This window comes from Chlorocebus sabaeus, chromosome 17 (assembly GCF_047675955.1).
Source record: "Chlorocebus sabaeus isolate Y175 chromosome 17, mChlSab1.0.hap1, whole genome shotgun sequence".
Classification (NCBI taxonomy): domain Eukaryota; kingdom Metazoa; phylum Chordata; class Mammalia; order Primates; family Cercopithecidae; genus Chlorocebus; species Chlorocebus sabaeus.
This window is the reverse complement of record NC_132920.1, coordinates 25,107,242-25,128,026: the sequence shown is the minus strand read 5'-3', so window position 1 is coordinate 25,128,026 and position 20,785 is coordinate 25,107,242. Positions and strand designations below refer to the sequence as shown.

General features: G+C 39.6%; 1 protein-coding gene across 4 annotated transcripts in view; it reads left to right on the top strand.

The window, feature by feature from the left end:
* The window catches only part of LOC103222034 (cytidine monophosphate-N-acetylneuraminic acid hydroxylase), a 355,392-nt gene that overhangs the window by 253,858 nt on the left and 80,749 nt on the right, over nt 1-20,785 (top strand). Inside the window, exon 1 of one of the 4 annotated variants that reach the window (XM_007973524.3) lies at nt 17,869-17,992. The exons of the other annotated variants lie outside the window; for them this stretch is intronic. The gene's annotated coding sequence lies outside the window, so the exon portion shown is untranslated. Of the gene's footprint in view, nt 1-17,868; nt 17,993-20,785 lie in introns of those variants that run through there. 4 annotated transcript variants of the gene reach the window in all.

Below are 20,785 nucleotides of genomic sequence, written 5' to 3'. Positions count from 1 at the left end.
AAGCTAAGAACCTTGACAAAAGGTTACAGTAACTGCTAACTAGAATAACCAGTTTAGAGAGGAACATAAATGACCTGATGCAGCTGAAAAGCACAGCATGAGAACTTCATGAACCATACACAAGTATCAACAGCCAAATCCATCAAAGGGACGAAAGGATATCAGAGATTGAAGATCAACTTAGTGAAATAAGGCGTAAAGACAAGATTAGAGAAAAAACAAAAAGGAACAAACAAAGCTTCCAAAAAATATGGGACTATGTGAAAAGAGCAAACCTACGATTGATTGGGGTCCCTGAAAGTGACAGGGAAAATGGAACCAAGTTGGAAAACACTCTTCAGTGTATTATCCAGGAAGATTTCCCCAACCTAGAAAGACAGGCCAACAATCAAATTCAGGAAATACAGAGAACACCACTAAGCTACTACTTGAGAAGTGCAACCTCAAGACACATAATTGTGGATTTCTCCAAGGTTGAAATGAAGGAAAAAATGTTAAGAGCAGCCAGAGAGAAAGGTCAAGTAACCTACAAATGGAAGCCCATCAGACTAACAGCAAATCTCTCTGCAGAAACCCTACAAACCAGAAGAGGGTAGGGGCCAATATTCAACATTCTGAAAGAATTTTCAATCCAGAATTTCATATCCAGTCAAACTAAGCTTCACAAGTGAATGAGAAATAAAATGCTTTCCAGACAAGCAAATGCTGAGGAATTTTGCCACCACCAGGCCTGCCTTACAAAGAGTTCCTGAAGGAAGTGCTAAATATGGAAAGGAAAAACCAGTACCAGCCACTGCAAAAACACATCAAAATAGAAAGACCAATGACACTATGAAGAAACTGCATCAACTAATGTGCAGAATAACCAGCTAGCATCATCATGACAGGATCAAATTCACACATAACAATATTAACTTTAAATGTAAATGGACTAAATGCCCCAATTAAAAGACACAGACTGGCAATTGGATAAGGAGTCAAGACCTGTTGGTGTGCTGTATTCAGGAGACCCATCTCACATGCAAAGACACACATAGGCTCAAAATCAAGGGATAGAGGAATATTTACCAAGCAAATGGAAAGCAAAAAACCCACAGGGGTTGCAATGCTAGTCTCTGATAAAACAGACTTTAAACCAACAAAGATCAAAAAGAACAATGAAGAGCATTACATAATGGTAAGGGGATCAATGCAACAAGAAGAGCTAACTGTCCTAAATATATATGCACCCAATACAGGAGCACCTAGATTTATCAAACAAGTTCTTAGAGACCTACAAAGAGATGTAGACTCCCACACACAGTGGGAGACTTTAACACCCCACTGTCAATATTAGATCAATGAGACAGAAAATTAACAAGGATTATATTCAGGACTTGAACTCAGCTCTGGACAAGTGAAACTAATAGACATCTACAGAACTCTCTACCCCAAATCAACAGAATATACATTCTTCTCAGCACCACATAGCACTTATTCTAAAATTGACCACATAATTGGAAGTAAAACACTCCTCAGCAAATGCAAAAGAATGGAAATCTTAACAGTCTGTCAGACTCAATCAAATCAGAACGTAGGAGTAAGAAACTCACTCAAAACCGTACAACTACATGGAAACTGAACAACTTGCTGTTGAATGACTACTGGGTAAATAACAAAATGAAGGCAGAAATAAAGATGTTCTTTGAAACCAATGAGAACAAAGACACAACATACCAGAATCTCCGGGATACAGCTAAAGCAGTCTTAAGAAGGAAATTTATAGCACTAAATGCCCAGAAGAGAAAGCAGGAAAGATCTAAAATCGACACCCTAACATCACAATTAAAAGAACTAGAGAAGCAAGAGCAAACAAATTTAAAAGCTAGCAGGAGACAAGAAATAACTAAGATCAGAACAGAATTGAGGGAGATAGAGACACAAAAAACCCTTCAAAAAAATCAATGAATCCAGGAGCTGGTGTTTTGAAAAGATTAACAAAATAGACCACTAGCTAGATTAATAAAGGAGAAAAGAGAGAAGAATCAAATAGACACAATAAGAAATGATAAAGAGGATATCACCAGTGATCCCACAAAAATACAAACTACCATCAGAGTACTTATAAACACCTCTACACAAATAAACTAGAAATCTAGAAGAAATGGATAAATTCCTGGACACATACACCCTCCCAGTACTAAACCAGGAAGAAGCCATATCCCTGAATAGACCAATAACAAGTTCTGAAATTGAGGCAGTAATTAATAGCCTACCAACCGTATAAAACAGGTCAGATGGATTCACAGCCAAATTCTACCAGAGGTACAAAGAGGAGCAGGTGTACCATTCCTTCTGAAACTATTCAAAACAACAGAAAAACCTATCACATTTGATGTACTAATAGCTCCAATCCATATAAATGTTGTCCAGTTAAACTTAGACCTTAAAATACAGGATGTGGGTAGAGTTTAATCTGGTTGGTCATAATTTTTACCTAAGATGTAGCTCCTTTGCAATAAAATGAATACAGAAACAGCTTCAGTTCACTTTACTTTTCACAACTGTCTTGACTATAGATGGATTCTACTGAAAAACAGTCTCCTACAGGTGAGTAGAACTTTTCTCCTCCATCCAAGCACACATCATACCCACCACCCCTCACTGTTATCCAAATTTAAGTCAATGAGGAAAGCTTTTAGTCTCACACCTAGGCTATGCCTGTAGAACTGGCTTGTTACACACACACTTCTCTGCTAGGAGGCAATGTTGGTACAGATGTACAGTATTTCTAGTATGTTGTTCCAAGTATGTGCAACATGCAGCATTGCTGTATCAGGTTGTATATACAGGGCAGGGTGAGGTATGTACTCATGGAAGGCAGTAAAATGGAAATCAAAAGAACTTTTTTTTTTTTTTTTGAGACCGGGCCTTGCTCTGTCACCCAGGCAAGAGTGCAGTGGTACTATCGTGACTCACTGCAGCCTTGAATTCCTGGACTCAAGGGTGCCTCCCACTTCAGCCTTCTGAGTAGCTGAGACCAAAGGCACATGCCATTATGCCTGGCTAATTTTAAAATTTTTTTGTAGAGACAGTGTCTCACTACATTGTCCAGGCTGCTTTTGAACTCCTGGGCCCAAGCAATCCTCCTGCTTTAGCCTCCCAGAGTATTGATATTATAGGTGTCAGCCATTATGCCCAGCCTAAAAGGACTTTCTCTTTCAGAGTGCCCCTGTCTTTATTTGTAGAGGATATTCAATTTCTTTAATTACCTGGCATACTTTGAGTCCATCCCTGAGCTATTCTGCCATACTTTTCTCTATCCTTTCTGTAGATCCCAGCAACCTCAGTCACTAGAGGATCATGTGGAGCAACCTCAGTCACTAGAGGATCATGTGGATTGGAATCACACAATAGGGAACAAATGTTCAAGGGTACTTTTGAAATAGTGCTGGAGACCACTGTGACCATAGAATATCAAAACACATGCTGCCATTACTGTTACTATTTGGATAATACATTCCTGTAAATGCAACCTTAGGGGGTTTAAAGGGGTAGTCTGTTGGGAAATGAATTGCAAGAAAAAAATTCCACGCTGATAGGGACTGTCACTTCACCTCTTATTGCAGCTTGCCAGTGGGACATGCCATCTCCAACAGGACTGGCTGAACACTCTGCTGGAACGGGGGGTCCTGTGCCAGGTCATTCAATTCCTTGTGGGTTCTCTTTGGAGCTTTGGTGGGAGCAAGTGGTGTTCCCTCCAACCCCTGGGACCAGGATGAGGACAGGGAAGGGGCGGGTGAGGGAGCCTGAGGCCACCTCCCAGCTGGAGAAAATGCGGAGTTGGAGTGAGGGGGTCCAAGGAGACAGGATGAGGGCTGGGGATGCCTGCTGAGTGACCACCATGTTACTCTGGGCGGCCCCTTTGTGCACTGCAGCAGCTTAACTAACTCTCTTTTCTCTAGTAATATTTGTTGCTTAAGAGAGGATGGATTTATCTTTCTCTTAGTTAATATGTTAATAATTAATATGGCTATATCAGCTTTCTCTTGGTTAGAATCTTTTTCTATATCTTTCTCATATAGTAGATACAAGTATATAAACAGGCATATTTCAGGCTCAGGTGTATAGAATTGATCATAATATTAACCATACTATTGTGGGTCTGTTTTAGGTGTATATAATCTGTTGTTTTTGCTAGCTCTTGTTCATTGTGCCTTCGCTGTTTAGTTATTTTGTATCATGAGCTGCTTCATGGTTTGTAATTTTACTTACAGAAATTCTCGTTAGCTAGCTTAAAGATGGGGTCCTTCAAAGAGAATTTTCCTCTTCTTCTAGGTTTATGGGAACTGTTAGTCCAGGGGCCTCTACATTAAATGTTCAGCAAGACTTTTCTCCAGTTCTCTCAGGTAGTGTAAATTCAAGCTACAAACACACATAAAGACTAGATTTCTCTGGTTTTTAGTATTTAGAAGGCTGTTTCTTTTCTCGTTTCTGCTTAGCACTAAAATTTGAGCTCATAGATTTTCTTTTCTTATTTATTTATTTATTTATTTATTTATTATTATACTTTAAGTTCTAGGGTACATGTGCATAACATGCAGGTTTGTTACATATGTACACTTGTGCCATGTTGGTGTGCTGCACCCATCAACTCGTCAGCACCCATCAACTCGTCATTTACATCAGGTATAACTCCCAATGCCATCCCTCCCCACTCCCCACTCCCCATGATAGGCCCTGGTGTGTGATGTTCCCCTTCCCGAGTCCAAGTGATCTCATTGTTCAGTTCCCACCTATGAGTGAGAACATGCGGTGTTTGGTTTTCTGTTCTTGTGATAGTTTGCTAAGAATGATGGTTTCCAGCTGCATCCATGTCCCTACAAAGGACACAAACTCATCCTTTTTTATGGCTGCATAGTATTCCATGGTGTATATGTGCCACATTTTCTTAATCCAGTCTGTCACTGATGGACATTTGGGTTGATTCCAAGTCTTTGCTATTGTGAATAGTGCCGCAATAAACATACGTGTGCGTGTGTCTTTATAGCAGCATGATTTATAATCCTTTGGGTATATACCTAGTAATGGGATGGCTGGGTCGTATGTTACATCTAGTTCTAGATCCTTGAGGAATCGCCCTACTGTTTTCCATAATGGTTGAACTAGTTTACAATCCCACCAACAGTGTAAAAGTGTTCCTATTTCTCCACATCCTCTCCAGCACCTGTTGTTTCCTGACTTTTTAATGATCGCCATTCTAACTGGTGTGAGATGGTATCTCATTGTGGTTTTGATTTGCATTTCTCTGATGGCCAGTGATGATGAGCATTTTTTCATGTGTCTGTTGGCTGTATGAATGTCTTCTTTTGAGAAATGTCTGTTCATATCCTTTGCCTACTTTTTGATGGGGTTGTTTGTTTTTTTCTTGTAAATTTGTTTGAGTTCTTTATAGGTTCTGGATATTAGCCTTTTGTCAGATGAGTAGATTACAAAAATTTTCTCCCATTCTGTAGGTTGCCTGTTCACTCTGATGGTAGTTTCTTTTGCTGTGCAGAAGCTCTTTAGTTTAATGAAATCCCATTTGTCAATTTTGGCTTTTGCTGCCGTTGCTTTTGGTGTTTTAGACATGAAGTCTTTGCCCATGCCTATGTCCTGAATGGTACTACCTAGGTTTTCTTCTAGGGTTTTTATGGTATTAGGTCTAACATTTAAGTTTCTAATCCATCTTGAATTAATTTTCGTATAAGGAGTAAGGAAAGGATCCAGTTTCAGCTTTCTACTTATGGCTAACCAATTTTCCCAGCACCATTTATTAAATAGGGAATCCTTTCCCCATTTCTTGTTTCTCTCAGGTTTGTCAAAGATCAGATGGCTGTAGATGTGTGGTATTATTTCTGAGGACTCTGTTCTGTTCCATTGGTCTATATCTCTGTTTTGGTACCAGTACCATGCTGTTTTGGTTACTATAGCCTTGTAGTATAGTTTGAAGTCAGGTAGCGTGATGCCTCCAGCTTTGGTCTTTTGACTTAGGATTGTCTTGGAGATGCAGGCCCTTTTTTGGTTCCATATGAACTTTAAAGCAGTGTTTTCCACTTCTGTGAAGAAACTCATTGGTAGCTTGATGGGGATGGCATTGAATCTATAAATTACCTTGGGCAGTATGGTCATTTTCACGATATTGATTCTTCCTATCCATGAGCATGGTATGTTCCTCCATTTGTTTGTGTCCTCTTTTATTTCACTGAGCAGAGGTTTGTAGTTCTCCTTGAAGAGGTCCTTTACATCCCTTGTAAGTTGGATTCCTAGGTATTTTATTCTCTTTGAAGCAATTTTGAATGGAAGTTCATTCATGATTTGGCTCTCTGTTTGTCTGTTACTGGTGTATAAGAATGCTTGTGATTTTTGCACATTAATTTTGTATCCTGAGACTTTGCTGAAGTTACTTATCAGCTTAAGGAGATTTTGGGCTGAGACAATGGGGTTTTCTAAATATACAATCATGTCATCTGCAAACAGGGACAATTTGACTTCTTCTTTTCCTAACTGAATACCCTTTATTTCTTTCTCTTGCCTGATTGCCCTAGCCAGAACTTCCAACACTATGTTGAATAGGAGTGGTGAGAGAGGGCATCCCTGTCTTGTGCCAGTTTTCAAAGGGAATTTTTCCAGTTTTTGCCCATTCAGTATGATATTGGCTGTGGGTTTGTCATAAATAGCTCTTATTATTTTGAGGTACGTTCCATCAATACCGAATTTATTGAGCGTTTTTAGCATGAAGGGCTGTTGAATTTTGTCAAAAGCCTTTTCTGCATCTATTGAGATAATCATGTGTTTTTTGTCTTTGGTTCTGTTTATATGCTGGATTATGTTTATTGATTTGCAAATGTTGAACCAGCCTTGCATCCCAGGGATGAAGCCCACTTGATCATGGTGGATAAGCTTTTTGATGTGCTGCTGAATCCGGTTTGCCAGTATTTTACTGAGGATTTTTGCATCGATGTTCATCAGGTATATTGGTCTAAAATTCTCTTTTTTTTGTTGTGTCTCTGCCAGGCTTTGGTATCAGGATGATGTTGGCCTCATAAAATGAGTTAGGGAGGATTCCCTCTTTTTCTATTGATTGGAATAGTTTCAGAAGGAATGGTACCAGCTCCTCCTTGTATCTCTGGTAGAATTCAGCTGTGAATCCATCTGGTCCTGGACTTTTTTTGGTTGGTAGACTATTAATTAAATCCTCAATATCAGAGCCTGCTATTGGTCTATTCAGGGATTCAACTTCTTCCTGGTTTAGTCTTGGGAGAGTGTAAGTGTCCAGGAAATTATCCATTTTTCTAGATTTTTCTAGTTTATTTGCGTAGAGGTGTTTATAGTATTCTCTGATGGTAGTTTGTATTTCTGTGGGGTTGGTGGTGATATCCCCTTTATCATTTTTTATTGTGTCTATTTGATTCTTCTCTCTTTTCTTCTTTATTAGTCTTGCTAGCGGTCTGTCAAGTTTGTTGATCTTTTCAAAAAACCAACTCCTGGATTCATTGATTTTTTGGAGGGTTTTTTGTGTCTCTATCTCCTTCAGTTCTGCTCTGATCTTAGTTATTTCTTGCCTTCTGCTAGCTTTCGAATGTGTTTGCTCTTGCTTCTCTAGTTCTTTTAATTGTGATGTTAGAGTGTCAATAGATTTTCTTTTCTTTGGAGCTGGAGGTAAGAAGGGAGAGGTGAGGTGTTGGAGACTATTATGGGTTTATTTCTAGTTCTTTCTAAAAATAGATGGTTTAACCCATTATGATCCCAACTTTTTTTGTGGAAAATCTCCTTTTAGACACAGGTTAATTTTGCTGACCAGTAATGATTCAATGAGGGGAATTTCGCTTTCTTTTAACAGACTCCACAACGTGGGCAGACCCTGGGCTGTGTCTCCGGTGCCTTTGTGGTCATAAAATACAAAGCTCAATCTCTTCTTCCTCGCTTCTCTCATTTGACAAATGGCCGGCTCCAGGCCTCTTGCAATTTCCCTACAGTGACTCGTCTTCACTTAGTCCCTGATTTGAGAATTCCTTACTTTCTTACTTTCAATGGCTCTTTTAAGATTTTCATCAGATTTTTTTTTTTTTTTAGTTGTTTTAAACAAGAGAATCTGTTGATGTATTATTTAGCTCACCATTTTACTGGAAACAATCTAAATTTAGTAGATCACACTTCAAACTCTGTTGAATTGCTTCTTTATGCTTTTTCCTCTTAAGTAATTATATCTCAGTATATTACAGTCATGAATATATGTTTTTTAGAAATTCCAGGATAAAATTTGTTTTTTATAAATTCCTAAATTCCAGGAAAAGACACTGGGAGGGTGGTATGCTCTGGTTGGTAAGTGGTAAACATTTTAGTTCCAAGCTTGAGTCAGCTTCTTTAAAAGGATATCGCAAAGTTCTGAAACAGATACCACAGACTCCTTGAATCTGTCAACTTGAAACTGCACATGAAACTGCCCATTTTCTATTTTTAGCTTTTATTTCCATTCAGTTTATCTTTTGCATTTACTTCTGTTGTTTATATTTCTGCTTTAGTAGCTTTCTTCCAAAATCAAAATCATACAAACAAGCTGTAGCGGGTTGAGTGCCCCCGCCCCCAAAGCTATGTTCACCCGGAACCTCTGAATGTGACCTTATTTGGGAAAAGGATCTTTGCAGATATAATTAGGCTAGGAATCTCAGGATGAAATCACCCTGGATTATCTGGGTGGGACCTAAATCCAATGACAAGTGTGTGTCCTTATATAAGAGGAGAAGACACAGGGAAGAAAAAAAAAAAAAAAAACAGAAAAGATGATGTGAAGATGGAGGTGAATAAAGCAATGCATCTATAAGCAAAAGAATGCTGAGGATTTCCAGCACCCACCAGAAGCTAAGAGAAAAGCCAAACCAGGTTCTCTCCCAGAGTCTCTGGAAGGAGCCCACCCTGCTGCCACCTTGATACTGTGTTCTGGCCTCTTGAATTGTGAGAGAATAAATTTCTATTGCTTTTTTAAGGCACTCCATTTGCAGTCATCTGCTATGGCACCTTCAGGAAACTAATCTACAAATTTATAAATTCCCTCTGCCCTAGTAATTTTTTAAAGTTTGCAATCTAGTTTTCCATCAAGCGTGATCAAAGAATGACAGTCAGACGAGAGAACTGGATTAGAACGTCTCTGGAGGCTGGATTTCAAGAGTTTCCTGGTTGTGAGGATCAAATACACTGTGTGTGCTTAAAGCATTTAACAAATGTGAGAGCTTCCATAAGATGACCATTGCTTTTTTAAGAAGTCCAGCACTCATGCTCAGTGCTGACCATCAGCTCCCACTTTGTTCTCAACTACAGCAGTGGTTTTAATGTTTGACACTTCCACCTGTCTTTCCCTTACCCCCTGCCCCTCATCCTTCATACACACTGAAATTAGCTCTCTGAAACTTCTCAGAGCAAGTCTGAATTTTGTAGAGAAGTAGTTTTTTTCCAATGGAGAGTAACAACAGAACAAATAGCCCCTGGAATGTGTCTACCAAATTATAACGCCCCTCGCCCCAACAATTTTGGATACTTTGTCATCATAGCAGCTCTCTGAGATAGGTATTGTCATGAACATTTTATATATAAGGACAGTTTTTCTCTAGTTAGAATCGAAGAACTGGAGTTGGAAGGAAGTTTGGAATTGCTAGCCTGTTTCATCACTTAATTAATTAAACAATTTTTGAGTAAATATAATGTACTAGACTCTAAGATGCTCTGGGTATTCAAATATAATCAGTCTATTCCAGGTGTCATGTGCTGATAAGCGAAATAATTTATCACTACTAGCAATAGTGTAGCAATTTTATAGCACTAATAAATTTGAAATTTTAAACCATTATTATAAGTAGGAATTTTTTATACACCACAAGTGAAACAGTATAAATCAATAAAAATGTGTTCTAAAGCCCTACTTATGTTTGTTATAAAGTAAACTGAGGCACAATAAAAATTTTAGAGTTTATCTGAGGAAACAATGATTCATGAATGGGACAGCTCCAAACCAGAAGTGGCTTAGGAGCTCTATGGAGGGAACACAAGAGGGCAGCTTTTATACGGTGAACACAGAAGTAAAGCAAATAAAATATTTGATTGGTTACAGTTAAACCTACAGATAGCCTTATTTGGTCTATCCCTTTGGAAAGCCCCTAGTTATATAAGTTTATTGGCTACTTCAGATTGGCTGAGCATTTATAAAATATAGCTCAAGTTTCTCTTATGCTTGTAAATCAAGCAAGGTTAAGATGAGGCATAACCAGTTTTGTCTGCTCAAGGATTCTTCAGGCCTGGTTTTCATTTTGCTTACTTTAACATTTTAGTACCTATAAATTTACTTCTTTCTTTTTAACTGCTGCATAGTATTCCACAGAAGAATGTACCATAATGTATTTGCTCATTCCTCTGTTGATGTTACCAATATTTTGTTGCAATGGACATCTTTTTGTATAAATGCCGAAGTATTTCTTTAGAAAAAGAAATACTTTAGAAGTAGAATTGGTGAGTCAAAGGATATTCACATTTAAAAGTTACTATATAGATTACAGATGGTCCTGACTTACAATGGTTCAACTTATTATTTTTCAACTTTATACAATGATGTGAAAGTGATGCATATTTAATAGAACCTGTGCTTTGAATTTGAATTTTGGTCTTTTTCCAGAGCTCTAGTGGTAAGTAGTATGATACTCTTACCTCATATATTCAACATTTATTATAAAATAGGTTTTAAATTAGATGCTTTTGCCTAACTGTAGGCTAGTGTAGTTGTTCTGAGCATGTTAAAGTTAGGCTAAGCTATGATGTTCAGTAGGTTAGGTGTTTTAAATGCATTTTTGACTTAAGATTATTTTCAACTTACAGTAGTTTTATCAGAACACAACCTATTGTAAGTCAAGGAGCATCTGTGTATAGATACTGTCAAATTGCTAAAAACACTATCGATTTTTTTCCTATCAGTATTATGAGCATATACTTTTTTCAAAGTCCTCACACAATATTATTCATCGTTAAAATTCTGTCAGTACAAAGGTAGAAAAATGACTCAATGTTATTTTAATTGGTTTGTGGGGAGGGCAGAAGAGCAGGTTAAGGGAGACTTTCACTTTGTTTCTTCACATCTAATGGGAGACAAATCTGCATGACCTGGCCTTAGGTGGACTGAGCCAGTCTGAGACAGGGCTGCAAAGCCTTTGGCAGATGTCAGCATTCTTGAAACACAGAGGCTCTTCAAGGCTGTTTCTAGTGAAATTTTAAAATTGTGGTTTAAAAACAAGGATTACTAATTGCATTGATATTAATATAGCCAAGACTTGCTCTTTTCTGTTTAATGAATGCATGGTGTATCTTTTCCCCTTTCTTTTGCTTTCAAGCCACCTGTGTAATTGAAGTTGAAGTGAATTTCTTATAGATAGCATATTGTTGGAACATGTTTTTATTTTTATCCCCTCTGCAAATTTCTGTCTTTTAATTCATATATTTAGACCACTTACATTTAAGGGAATTGTTGATATGTTAGGACTTATATCTGCCCACCTACTTTTTCTTTTTGTTTCCTCTATTTCCTGTTCCTCTGCCTCTCTTTTTTGTACCTTCCTGTGGGTTACTTGAACATGTTTCAGGATTCAATCTTAATTTATTTGTTTTATGTTTTTAAATTGTAAGAGGGAGGATCTAGGAGGAATGGGGCTTTCCATCATGGCTGGAACTGGAAGTTGTTGAGTAATTATTTTTTATTGTCATAAAATGTACATAACACAAACTTCATCACCTTAGCCATTCTAAAGTGTGCGATCAGTGGCTGTGTAGGGAGAAACTCTCTCAAACTGTGTCTTCACTCTCACACCACAACAATCAACACAGAAGACTTCTATGACCAAATATGTTGGGAGTTGGTTGCCAGTGGACACCAGCCAAAGGTCCTCCAATTCAATTCTTACACTATCTACCTAGAGATGGCGTCAGACCCCAGGAGTTGGGTCTCAGTCCCCAAGACTGTCTCCTCTATACCAGTTGCAAGTCTGGGCCTCTGAAACTTCTGACCAACTAGCTTGAAGTTAAGGTTCCCAGGAATTCCCTCTTTGGGTTTGATTAATTTTCTGGAGCAGCTCACAGAATTCAGGGAAACACTTACATTTACTTGTTCATTGTAAGGAATATTACTAAGAATACAGATGAAGAAACATGTAGGGAGAGGCATAGGAGAAGGAATGCAGAGTTCTATGCCCTCCCTGGGCTCCACCCTCCAGGAGCCTCCATGTGTTCAGCTATCTGGAAGCTCGCTGAACCCAGTCCTCTTGGATTTTTATGGAAACTTCATGACATCAGCATTCCTTCCCCCAGGGTACAAGGCGAAACCCTCATGGGGGAGACTCTTAAGACCCACAATCAGAAAGACAGGGAACCTTGGAATCCTGCCTTGGGTCAGGTAAAAGGAATGCAGGAGAGAGGTTATTTCCTGAGGCCTGCCTCTGAGACCTAACACACCCAGCATTATAACAAAAGACTGTAACAAGGGATATGGGAGTTATGAACCAGGAACTGTGAAGGAGAACATCATCGACTGTGCCAGATGGAGCTCAGATTTCCGGGCAGGGGCTGACTAAAACGCATTATTTGAATATCATGATGCAGAAGATAGATAGATAGATAGATAGATAGATAGATAGATAGATAGATAGATGAAAACAAATATGTATATTTTCTATAATGTTCTATAACATGAGAAGTTTCTCAAACATTTATTTATATTGTTTGTTTATTCCCAAATATTTTTATTTCCCAAATACGACAGCAAGGAGATTGAGAAATCACAAAGGACAGATGAGAGCAATGTTGCTTAATGCCACAGAACAGGATATCATTTCAAGGAGTTACTCAAAGTGCTTCACTTCTGCCATTATGAACTCCTAAGCCCCTCAGCAGTGTGTTTGGTCGCGAGGAGGTGTCGAGGTTAGCAGCACCCACAGGCTTCTCTTCACACAGGATATGCTATGTAGTGAATTGGTATCAAGACTGGAGGAAGGCAAGGGTTTCCAGAAAACCACCTCAGGCCGTGGTTTGGAGTAGTCTCATTAAAGTTTACAGAATCAGAAGTCACAGATATTGTGCACATGTACTCTAGAACTTAAAGTATAAAAAAAAGAAAAAAAAAGTCGCAGATAATTAGGAGGCATTGAAATAGAGACCTGGTTTCTTTTTTTCTTTTTTTTGAGATGGAATCTCACTCTGTCACCCAAGCTGTGCACCCAAGAGTGCAGTGGTGAGATCTCCGCTCAACCTCTGCCTCCCAGGTTCAACTGATTTTTCTGCCTCAGCCTCTCAAGTAGCTGGGACTACAGGTGCACCCCACCACACCTGGCTAATTTTTGTATTTTTAGTAGAGACGGGTTTCACCACATTGGCCAGGCTGGTCTCAAACTCCTGACCTCGTAATCTGCCTGCCTCAGCCCTCCCAAGTGCTAGGATTACAGGCGTGAGCCACTGTACTGTGCCCAGCTGACCCCATTTCTACGACTAGTTTAGCCACAAAGTAGACATGTAACCCAAGGAAAGTGACTTAACCTCCTAGGGCCTCAGCTTCCCATGTTACACACCCCTGGGTGGGGATGACAGGAGGTGTGGCAGGGTTGAGCTGGATAATATAAGGTTCCTTACTGCTGTAGACATTTATGAGTTAATATTTTTTTATGGATTGCTGCTGCTTTTTTTTTTTTTTTTTTTTTTTTTTTAAATGTCAAATTCTTGTGTATATAAGGCCTTGATTCTTTCAGGTCCGGGTTGTATGGCCATGAGCTAATTCCGGATGACTTATTCTAGAAGCAATTGTTTAAGTATCCTTTACTTAGCTAAACATACGCAACATAAATTCATCTAATATAACAAATGTTCTCTCATAACATGCTACTGGCCAGAGTTATTAGATTTTGTTCACACCCTAGATCCTGCTGTATTTTATAGCACTTCAGAATAACAATCATTCCTTAAAAACCCTTCGACCCACCTTTGCTGTTCCTGTAAATACACCTGTCCTTTACAAGCATCTGGCTCTTTCTATCATTCTTCCTCCAGAAATCATAGTATTATAGATTTGGAAAATGCTAAGCCTTCATTTTCTTGTTATAGACTGGCTTAGGTGTCCCTCTTGATTATTCTTAATGCATTCAGTGTATTAATTCGTTTCTTCATTCATTAAAAATATGCCCCATGCCAGGTGTTGGGGACATTGCAATGAACAAGAGAGGCATGGTCCCTGCTCTCATTCAGTCATGTCTAGGGGTAAAGATAAACATTGGATAAGTAATAATTGGGGTGCTGACTGTTAAGAAGAACTACAGTGCTATACAAGTTGTAGGATCATATTGGGCTTTAACCAATTCCTTGGGAATTAGATTTCTAGATGAAGTGGCATTTAAGTTGAAATCTGAGTAGTGAGTAGGATTTAGCCAGGCAAAGATGAGGAGGGGGGAACCACTCCAAGCTGAGAGAACAGCTGAAATGAGAAAGTCCATGGAATACATATATATATATATATATATATATTTTTTTTTTACTATAAGAAGGTCACACTGGCCAGAATAGAGAGAGGGCTGGGGAGGGTGATTTGACCTGAGTCCATAGAGGTAAGCACAAATCAGACCAGGATGCTTATGGCAGGCCATACTAAGGATTTTGAACTTTATCCTCATGGAAGTTGGAAATCATTAAGAGTTTAAAGAGAAATATGATCAAATCTGATATTTTAAATAAAGCTCATTTGGCTGTGATGTGGCAAGTGGGCTGGAGGCAGGGTGGTGAGAAGAGACACAGGAAGTTCAGTTGGGACATTCCTGCTGTGGTTCAGATGAGAGCTATGTGGGCTTGGACTAGGGCAGTGCGTCTGCTTCAAGGGGAAAGGGTTTGGTGTTTTGTGGAATTTGGGGAATGAGGGAGGAAGAAGGGTCAAGAATGGTTTCATGAAGCCCAAGGGGAGAGTGTTTTTAAAAGGAGGACTTCATCAACTGTGCCAGATGGAGCTGAGATGTCCAGGAAGGGGCTGACTACACTAGAATGCATTATTTGAATATCATGATGGGAAAGATTTTTTTTTTTGAGACGGACTCTTGCTCTGTTGCCCACACTGGAGTGCAGTGGCGTGATCTCGGCTCACTGCAACCTCTACCTCCTGGGTTCAAGTGGTTCTCCTGCCTCAGCCTCCCGAGTAGCTGGGACTACAGGCATGCACCACCATGCCTGGCTAATTTCTTGTATTTTTAGTAGAGATGGGTTTTCACCATGTTGGCCAGCCTGGTCTCGAACTCCTGGCCTCAAGTGATCGCCCACCTTGGTCTCCCAAAGTGCTGGGATTACAGGAGTGAGCCACCACACCCACCCAGGAAGATATTTTTGACTTCAGGAAGAATACTTTTGGTGGAATGATGAGGGTGAAATCCATACTGTGTGGCTTAAGGAGTGAATGGAAGGAAGAGGAGGAGAGAGGAGAGAGAATACACCTCTTTCCAGAAGTTTGGCTCTGAAAGTAAAGAGAAGGGGTTAATACTAGAGGATAATATTGAAAGAATTGTAGTTTTATAGGTGTTTTTCTGTGGGGTTTTTTTTTTTTTTTTTTTTTTTTTTTTTTTTTGAGGCAGAGTCTCACTCCGTCACCAGACTGGAGTACAGTGGCATGATCTTGGCTCACTGCCGCCTCTGCCTCCTGGGTTCAAGCAATTCTCCTGCCTCAGCCTCCCTAGTAGCTGGGACTACAGGTGCACGCCGCCACGCCTGGCTAATTTTTTTGTATTTTTAGTAGAGATGGGATTTCACCATGTTGGCCAAGATGGTCTTGATCTCCTAACCTTGTGATCCACCCACCTCGGCCTCCCAAAGTGCTGGGATTACAGGAGTGAGCCACCACACCCAGCCAGTTTTACAGTTTTTAAAACGGGAGAAGCTTGCACATATTTAGATGCTAAAGGAAGGAACAGATAGGAAAGATTTAAGAATCAGGAGAGAAAGAGACAATAGCTTAAGGTTCCCAAGACTATGGGGTAGAGGAGAATGCTTAGAACCAAGATGGAGGGATTGGTCACTTGTCACAATTGCTGACATTTTACTGACATTTTCTGGCTGGATGTCTGTCTCCTCACCGGGCTGTAACCTCCTGAAGGTGAAGGCTGAAATCGCATTTGATTTTATACCCTAGCACTTACTGTAGGACTTAGCACAATAACGTGCCCTCTGAGTGTTTGGCTGGGCTGATGTGTCACTTGTGGTAGGAAGGTCTCCACAGATGTGTTCCCTTAAGGATATAGACCGAAGGCCTTGAAAGCTTAGGAAGCTGGGGATTGACTTGAGGTAGGGCTTCTTGGATAGATTTTTTAAATTTTGCCACTGTGGAATGGCAAAGTTGTCTGGCCTGTTAGGCTAGTAACTTTGGCTGTTTATGCCTGATCCAAAGGCCTAGGCTAAAATTAGTCATGGTAGAGATAAAGAGCAACCTACAACATGCAAGTCAAGAACTACCACAATGAATTCCCTCCTTCTTGGCTATCTCCTCGGTCTAGAAAGAAAGATGAACTCCACAGCAGCACTCCACAAGAAGAGAAACAGTGCTCACTCATTTGAGTCCACTTCTCTTCAGATCTGATGCAACTTATCTGCACAGCCCATGAATGGAACAATGAAAAGATGACCTGTAATCTTTCCCCATTCAGTTGCTGTTAAATTTAGCACAGACATAAAAATTAAGAAATTCAGTGAAACAATTATGTTGCATTCATATATTTCTCCTGCAGTGCCATTAATATTGGTTGGTAAAAATTATTCCATACTTATTTCCAGGAAATTTGAAAAGACTTAAAACTGCCTGATACTTTGGTGATATTCTTCCAGGAATGAGAAAATGAGATAGAAATGGCCTTTGGATGTTTTCAGGAAGGCAAAATGGCAAAGGAAAGCTGGATTAAAAGGTGTTACAAAAGCAAGAAATGAATACTTGCAAGAAATGAATATGCTAAGATTTTGTTTGCTAATCAACATTTATTAAACATTTACTGTGTGCCACTGATCTAGGCTCTTGGCCTGATATGAGCAACAAAAAGAAGGTAGTATAGTGCTTGACTTCCAAAATCTAGTGCAGTCCTAGAATGAATTCAGGTTTCACTATGGCTACTTAGGGAGGAAGTTCTCTATATTCTAGCAATTAATGCAGGCACCCACATAAAGACTCAGTGGTGAATGGGTGGGAAGAATGATTTTTATTCATCAGCACAATATCTTAAAAATCCCAGGGTAGCCTTCTTTGATAAAAGACAGTACATGACTTGAAAGGCTTAAGAGGGGTCCTCTACTGCCCATTCTGGATTTCTGTTTTGAGACTTGGATGTTCTAAAGTGCTTGCAGAGGAAATTCTGAGGCCCACCAGTAGCCTAAAAAACGCCAGGCCTGCTCCCCTCACTGCCCCCACTCCTGGGTGGAACACAGAAGTAGAAGATGCTATTCAGCTCAGTGACCCTGCCCACAATGCACTTGACCCTGTGAATGCCTGTGGCTGTTCAGGTTAGTTCGTCTTCCTTCCTCTCCCACACCCTGGAGATACAGGAAGAGAAGGAGGATAAGTGTTTTTTGTGTCTTTCTCTAGTGCTGACATTAGAACCTGAGGCTCCAGCCTTGCACCAGGCCCGATGGGCTGAGGTTTCTATGCTGGGTTTTTCGAGATCTCTCCGGACCCTTCCGGCAAATTCCTCTTTTGACTCGAGGAGGTTTTGGATACAAATGAGTAAGACAGACATAGTCTCTGTAATAAGAGAAGAATGGTGAGTCAAGGATGCCTGGAAAACAGCAATAGCTAAGGTCAGGCAGAAGAAAAGGAAAAAAAAAAAAAAAAAAAAAGACAAAGCACAAAGAGCTCTGGAGACACAGGAGAATCTGGAGAGCTGAAAGCTTCAAGAACAAGGTAGCCACAGTCCTGAGTGTGATAAGGAGCACCAATAAGGTAAGGGCTGACACGGCTTTTTGGGATTCACTGTGTGGAGGTCACTGGTGGCCTTTGTGACCTCCTGGATTGTCATAGAGGAATATAGTTAAGAAGTGGAGAGGAGGAATAAGGGAAACAAAGAAACTTGGCAGATGAATAAAAAGAGGATAATTGCTAGAAGAGCAATTATCTCAGGTAGATTTCTATTAGGACGCTGTTTCAAGGTCTAGAAAAAATGTGTGCTGTGTGGGCAAGAGTATCTAAAACCTTTACCAGAGAAGGCTGCAGGGCCTCTTTGGGAGATGAAGCTCTCTGTTAGCTGGAGATTCACCAAAGACTCTGAGGCTGAGAGGACCAGTATACTGTGGAACTGATTTCTGAGACCACAGTTGGAAATTGTCTGTTCAGAGTCCTTACAAGTCTGAAAAGGCCTTTATTTTACAGCCACACTTGAATCACCATTTGGCCGTAGAATTCTCCCTCAGAATTCTGTAAACATCACCCCATTGGGTCTCCTGGCACTTCATTTCCAAATGAGACGGCAATGTCCACTGGTTTATTTGCCCTTGGTGGACACCTGATTTTGGTGAAGGGGTTGTGGGTGTCTTTTGTTGGGAGAAGTGAGTGTGAGGAGGGTGGGGGAGTGGTCTGGAAGTTTGTAGGATTTCTTGTAGGGTTCTTTTCTGTCATTTATAAATTTCATCAGATTATCTGTAATATGACTTTTTTCAGTATTCCTGCCCAACAATCCTTAGATTCTTTAAATATGAAATCTAGATTTTCTTCTATTGAGAAAAATGTTAACTTATTCTTGATCATTCCTTCATTTGTTTTCTGGAATTTCTGTTACGTAGAAGTTATATATTACTCTTCCTGTTTCTTAATTTTCTTTCATAACTTCTCTTTTAGGAAATTCCTTAAATTGGTTATCTGTTTCACAGATGCCAGGTTTGGTTTTTGGCATATGATTCTGCTACTTAAGGCCTCCACTGTTTTTTTGTTTTGGCGCCCATGATTTTATTGGAAAAATCCTTTTGTTCTCTCATTACCCCTTTTCATTTATGTGACACTGAAAATTACTCCTCACTTTGAGATTTAAATAAAATGTCTGGCTCTTAATCCCATTCTTGATGGGAAATTTAATGCCTCCCCTAACTTGTGTTTTTGATTTTTTTTTTTTCTTTTCAATTCCAAGATGTTTTGTACTTGGTCCCCACCTAGGTCCAATTTTCTTTGTCCTCAATTTCCTAATTGTACCTCTTCTTATAGTTTGTCCTGGTGCAGACATAGAACACACCTTTTTCCTTTGTGTTCCCCAGATGGCATTCTTCAGCACACTTTGCTAAAAGTCTGAGGTAGTGAAAAGGGTGGCGTCACCACTCTCCAGAGAGCATTCATGTGTTTTAAAAAGTCCTTCATCTGCCCCATTACCAGGGATTTGTCACCTACCACCTTACTAAAGGGCTCCTCTCCTGCTCTGTTGAAAGGAAGAGTCACTAATGGATGCTAGCAGGGCTTGATACCTAGGTGATGGGAAGCTCTGTGCAGCAACCTGCCATGGCACATGTTTACCTATGTAACAAACCTGCACATCCTGCACATGTACCCCTGAACTTAAAAGTTGGAAATCAAAAAAGAGAAAGGGGCCTCTGTTCTCTGCGTTTCTTGTCTTCCTGTTTTCAGACAGAACTCCCTTTACCTGAATTCTAAAGTTCTCTTTGTTTCTATCTGATATTTAAGTCAAAAAGATGTTACCACACCTGTTCTCTCCTTCAGAGAATTCAGGTTCCTGCTCTTATAATCCCTTTTTATGCCTTGATGCATTAAATTTCTTTCTCTGAAAATTCTTCCTTGTTTTCTTTACTAAATCTATCTTGCGGAAAGGTATCTTTGCCCTAATTGTTCAGTTTGTGATTATTTCTGGCAGCTAATTTTCCCCATGTGTCTAATGTCTCTTGTATAAGAGAAAATAGATGGCTTTTATTTCTAATCAGAGGTCTGTTTTGCTCAACATTGGCAACTCCTGTGGGTTCCCTAAGCAATTGTGCATGTCAGGGTTCCGTTCTTTCTGGTGGTTTCCTGCTTTCTTTTCCTATGTGAGACTTATGTAGAATTTATTTAACATGCAATAAATATGCAGCCTCCAGCAATAAAATATGCACATAACATGAAATATGTTTACAATATGGAAAATCCCACAATCATAATGGTAGGAGAAAGGCCAGATACAAAAGAGCATATGATTCCATTTACACAAAATTTAAGAGTAGGTATAACCAGTCTATGGTGATACAGGTTAGAGGAGTGGCTATCAATTGAGTGGATGTTGACTGGGAAGGAGTTAGCTGGAGTCCTAGAAATGTTCTATATCTTGATGTGGGAGGTTACATGAATGTATACATGTGTAAAAAAGTCATAGAGCTATACATTCAAGATTAGTGCATGTTACTGTATGTAAATTATACCTCGCTTTAAAAAATGTCATGTGATGTCGTCTAGAACTAGGGAAGGAAGAATTTGAGAGACCTTCTTGATTTGGAGAGGAAAAGAATACTTTTGAGGGCAGGTGTTACTTAGAAGAATTGCTTCATGTAGCAGTCTTTTCTTCCTTTATCCTACTACCAGACATTTCTCCAACTAGAATAGATGTGGTTACAACTGTCCTCTTGCTCCTTCCTGAGAATTTGTTCAGTTGTTTCCTACACACCATTTTAAACGTTGTGGCAAATACAAGTTCAAAGTCACGTTGCCAGTGCTTCGGAAACTTACAGTCTAGTTGGAGAGACGAGACTAACATGAAAGATAATTTAG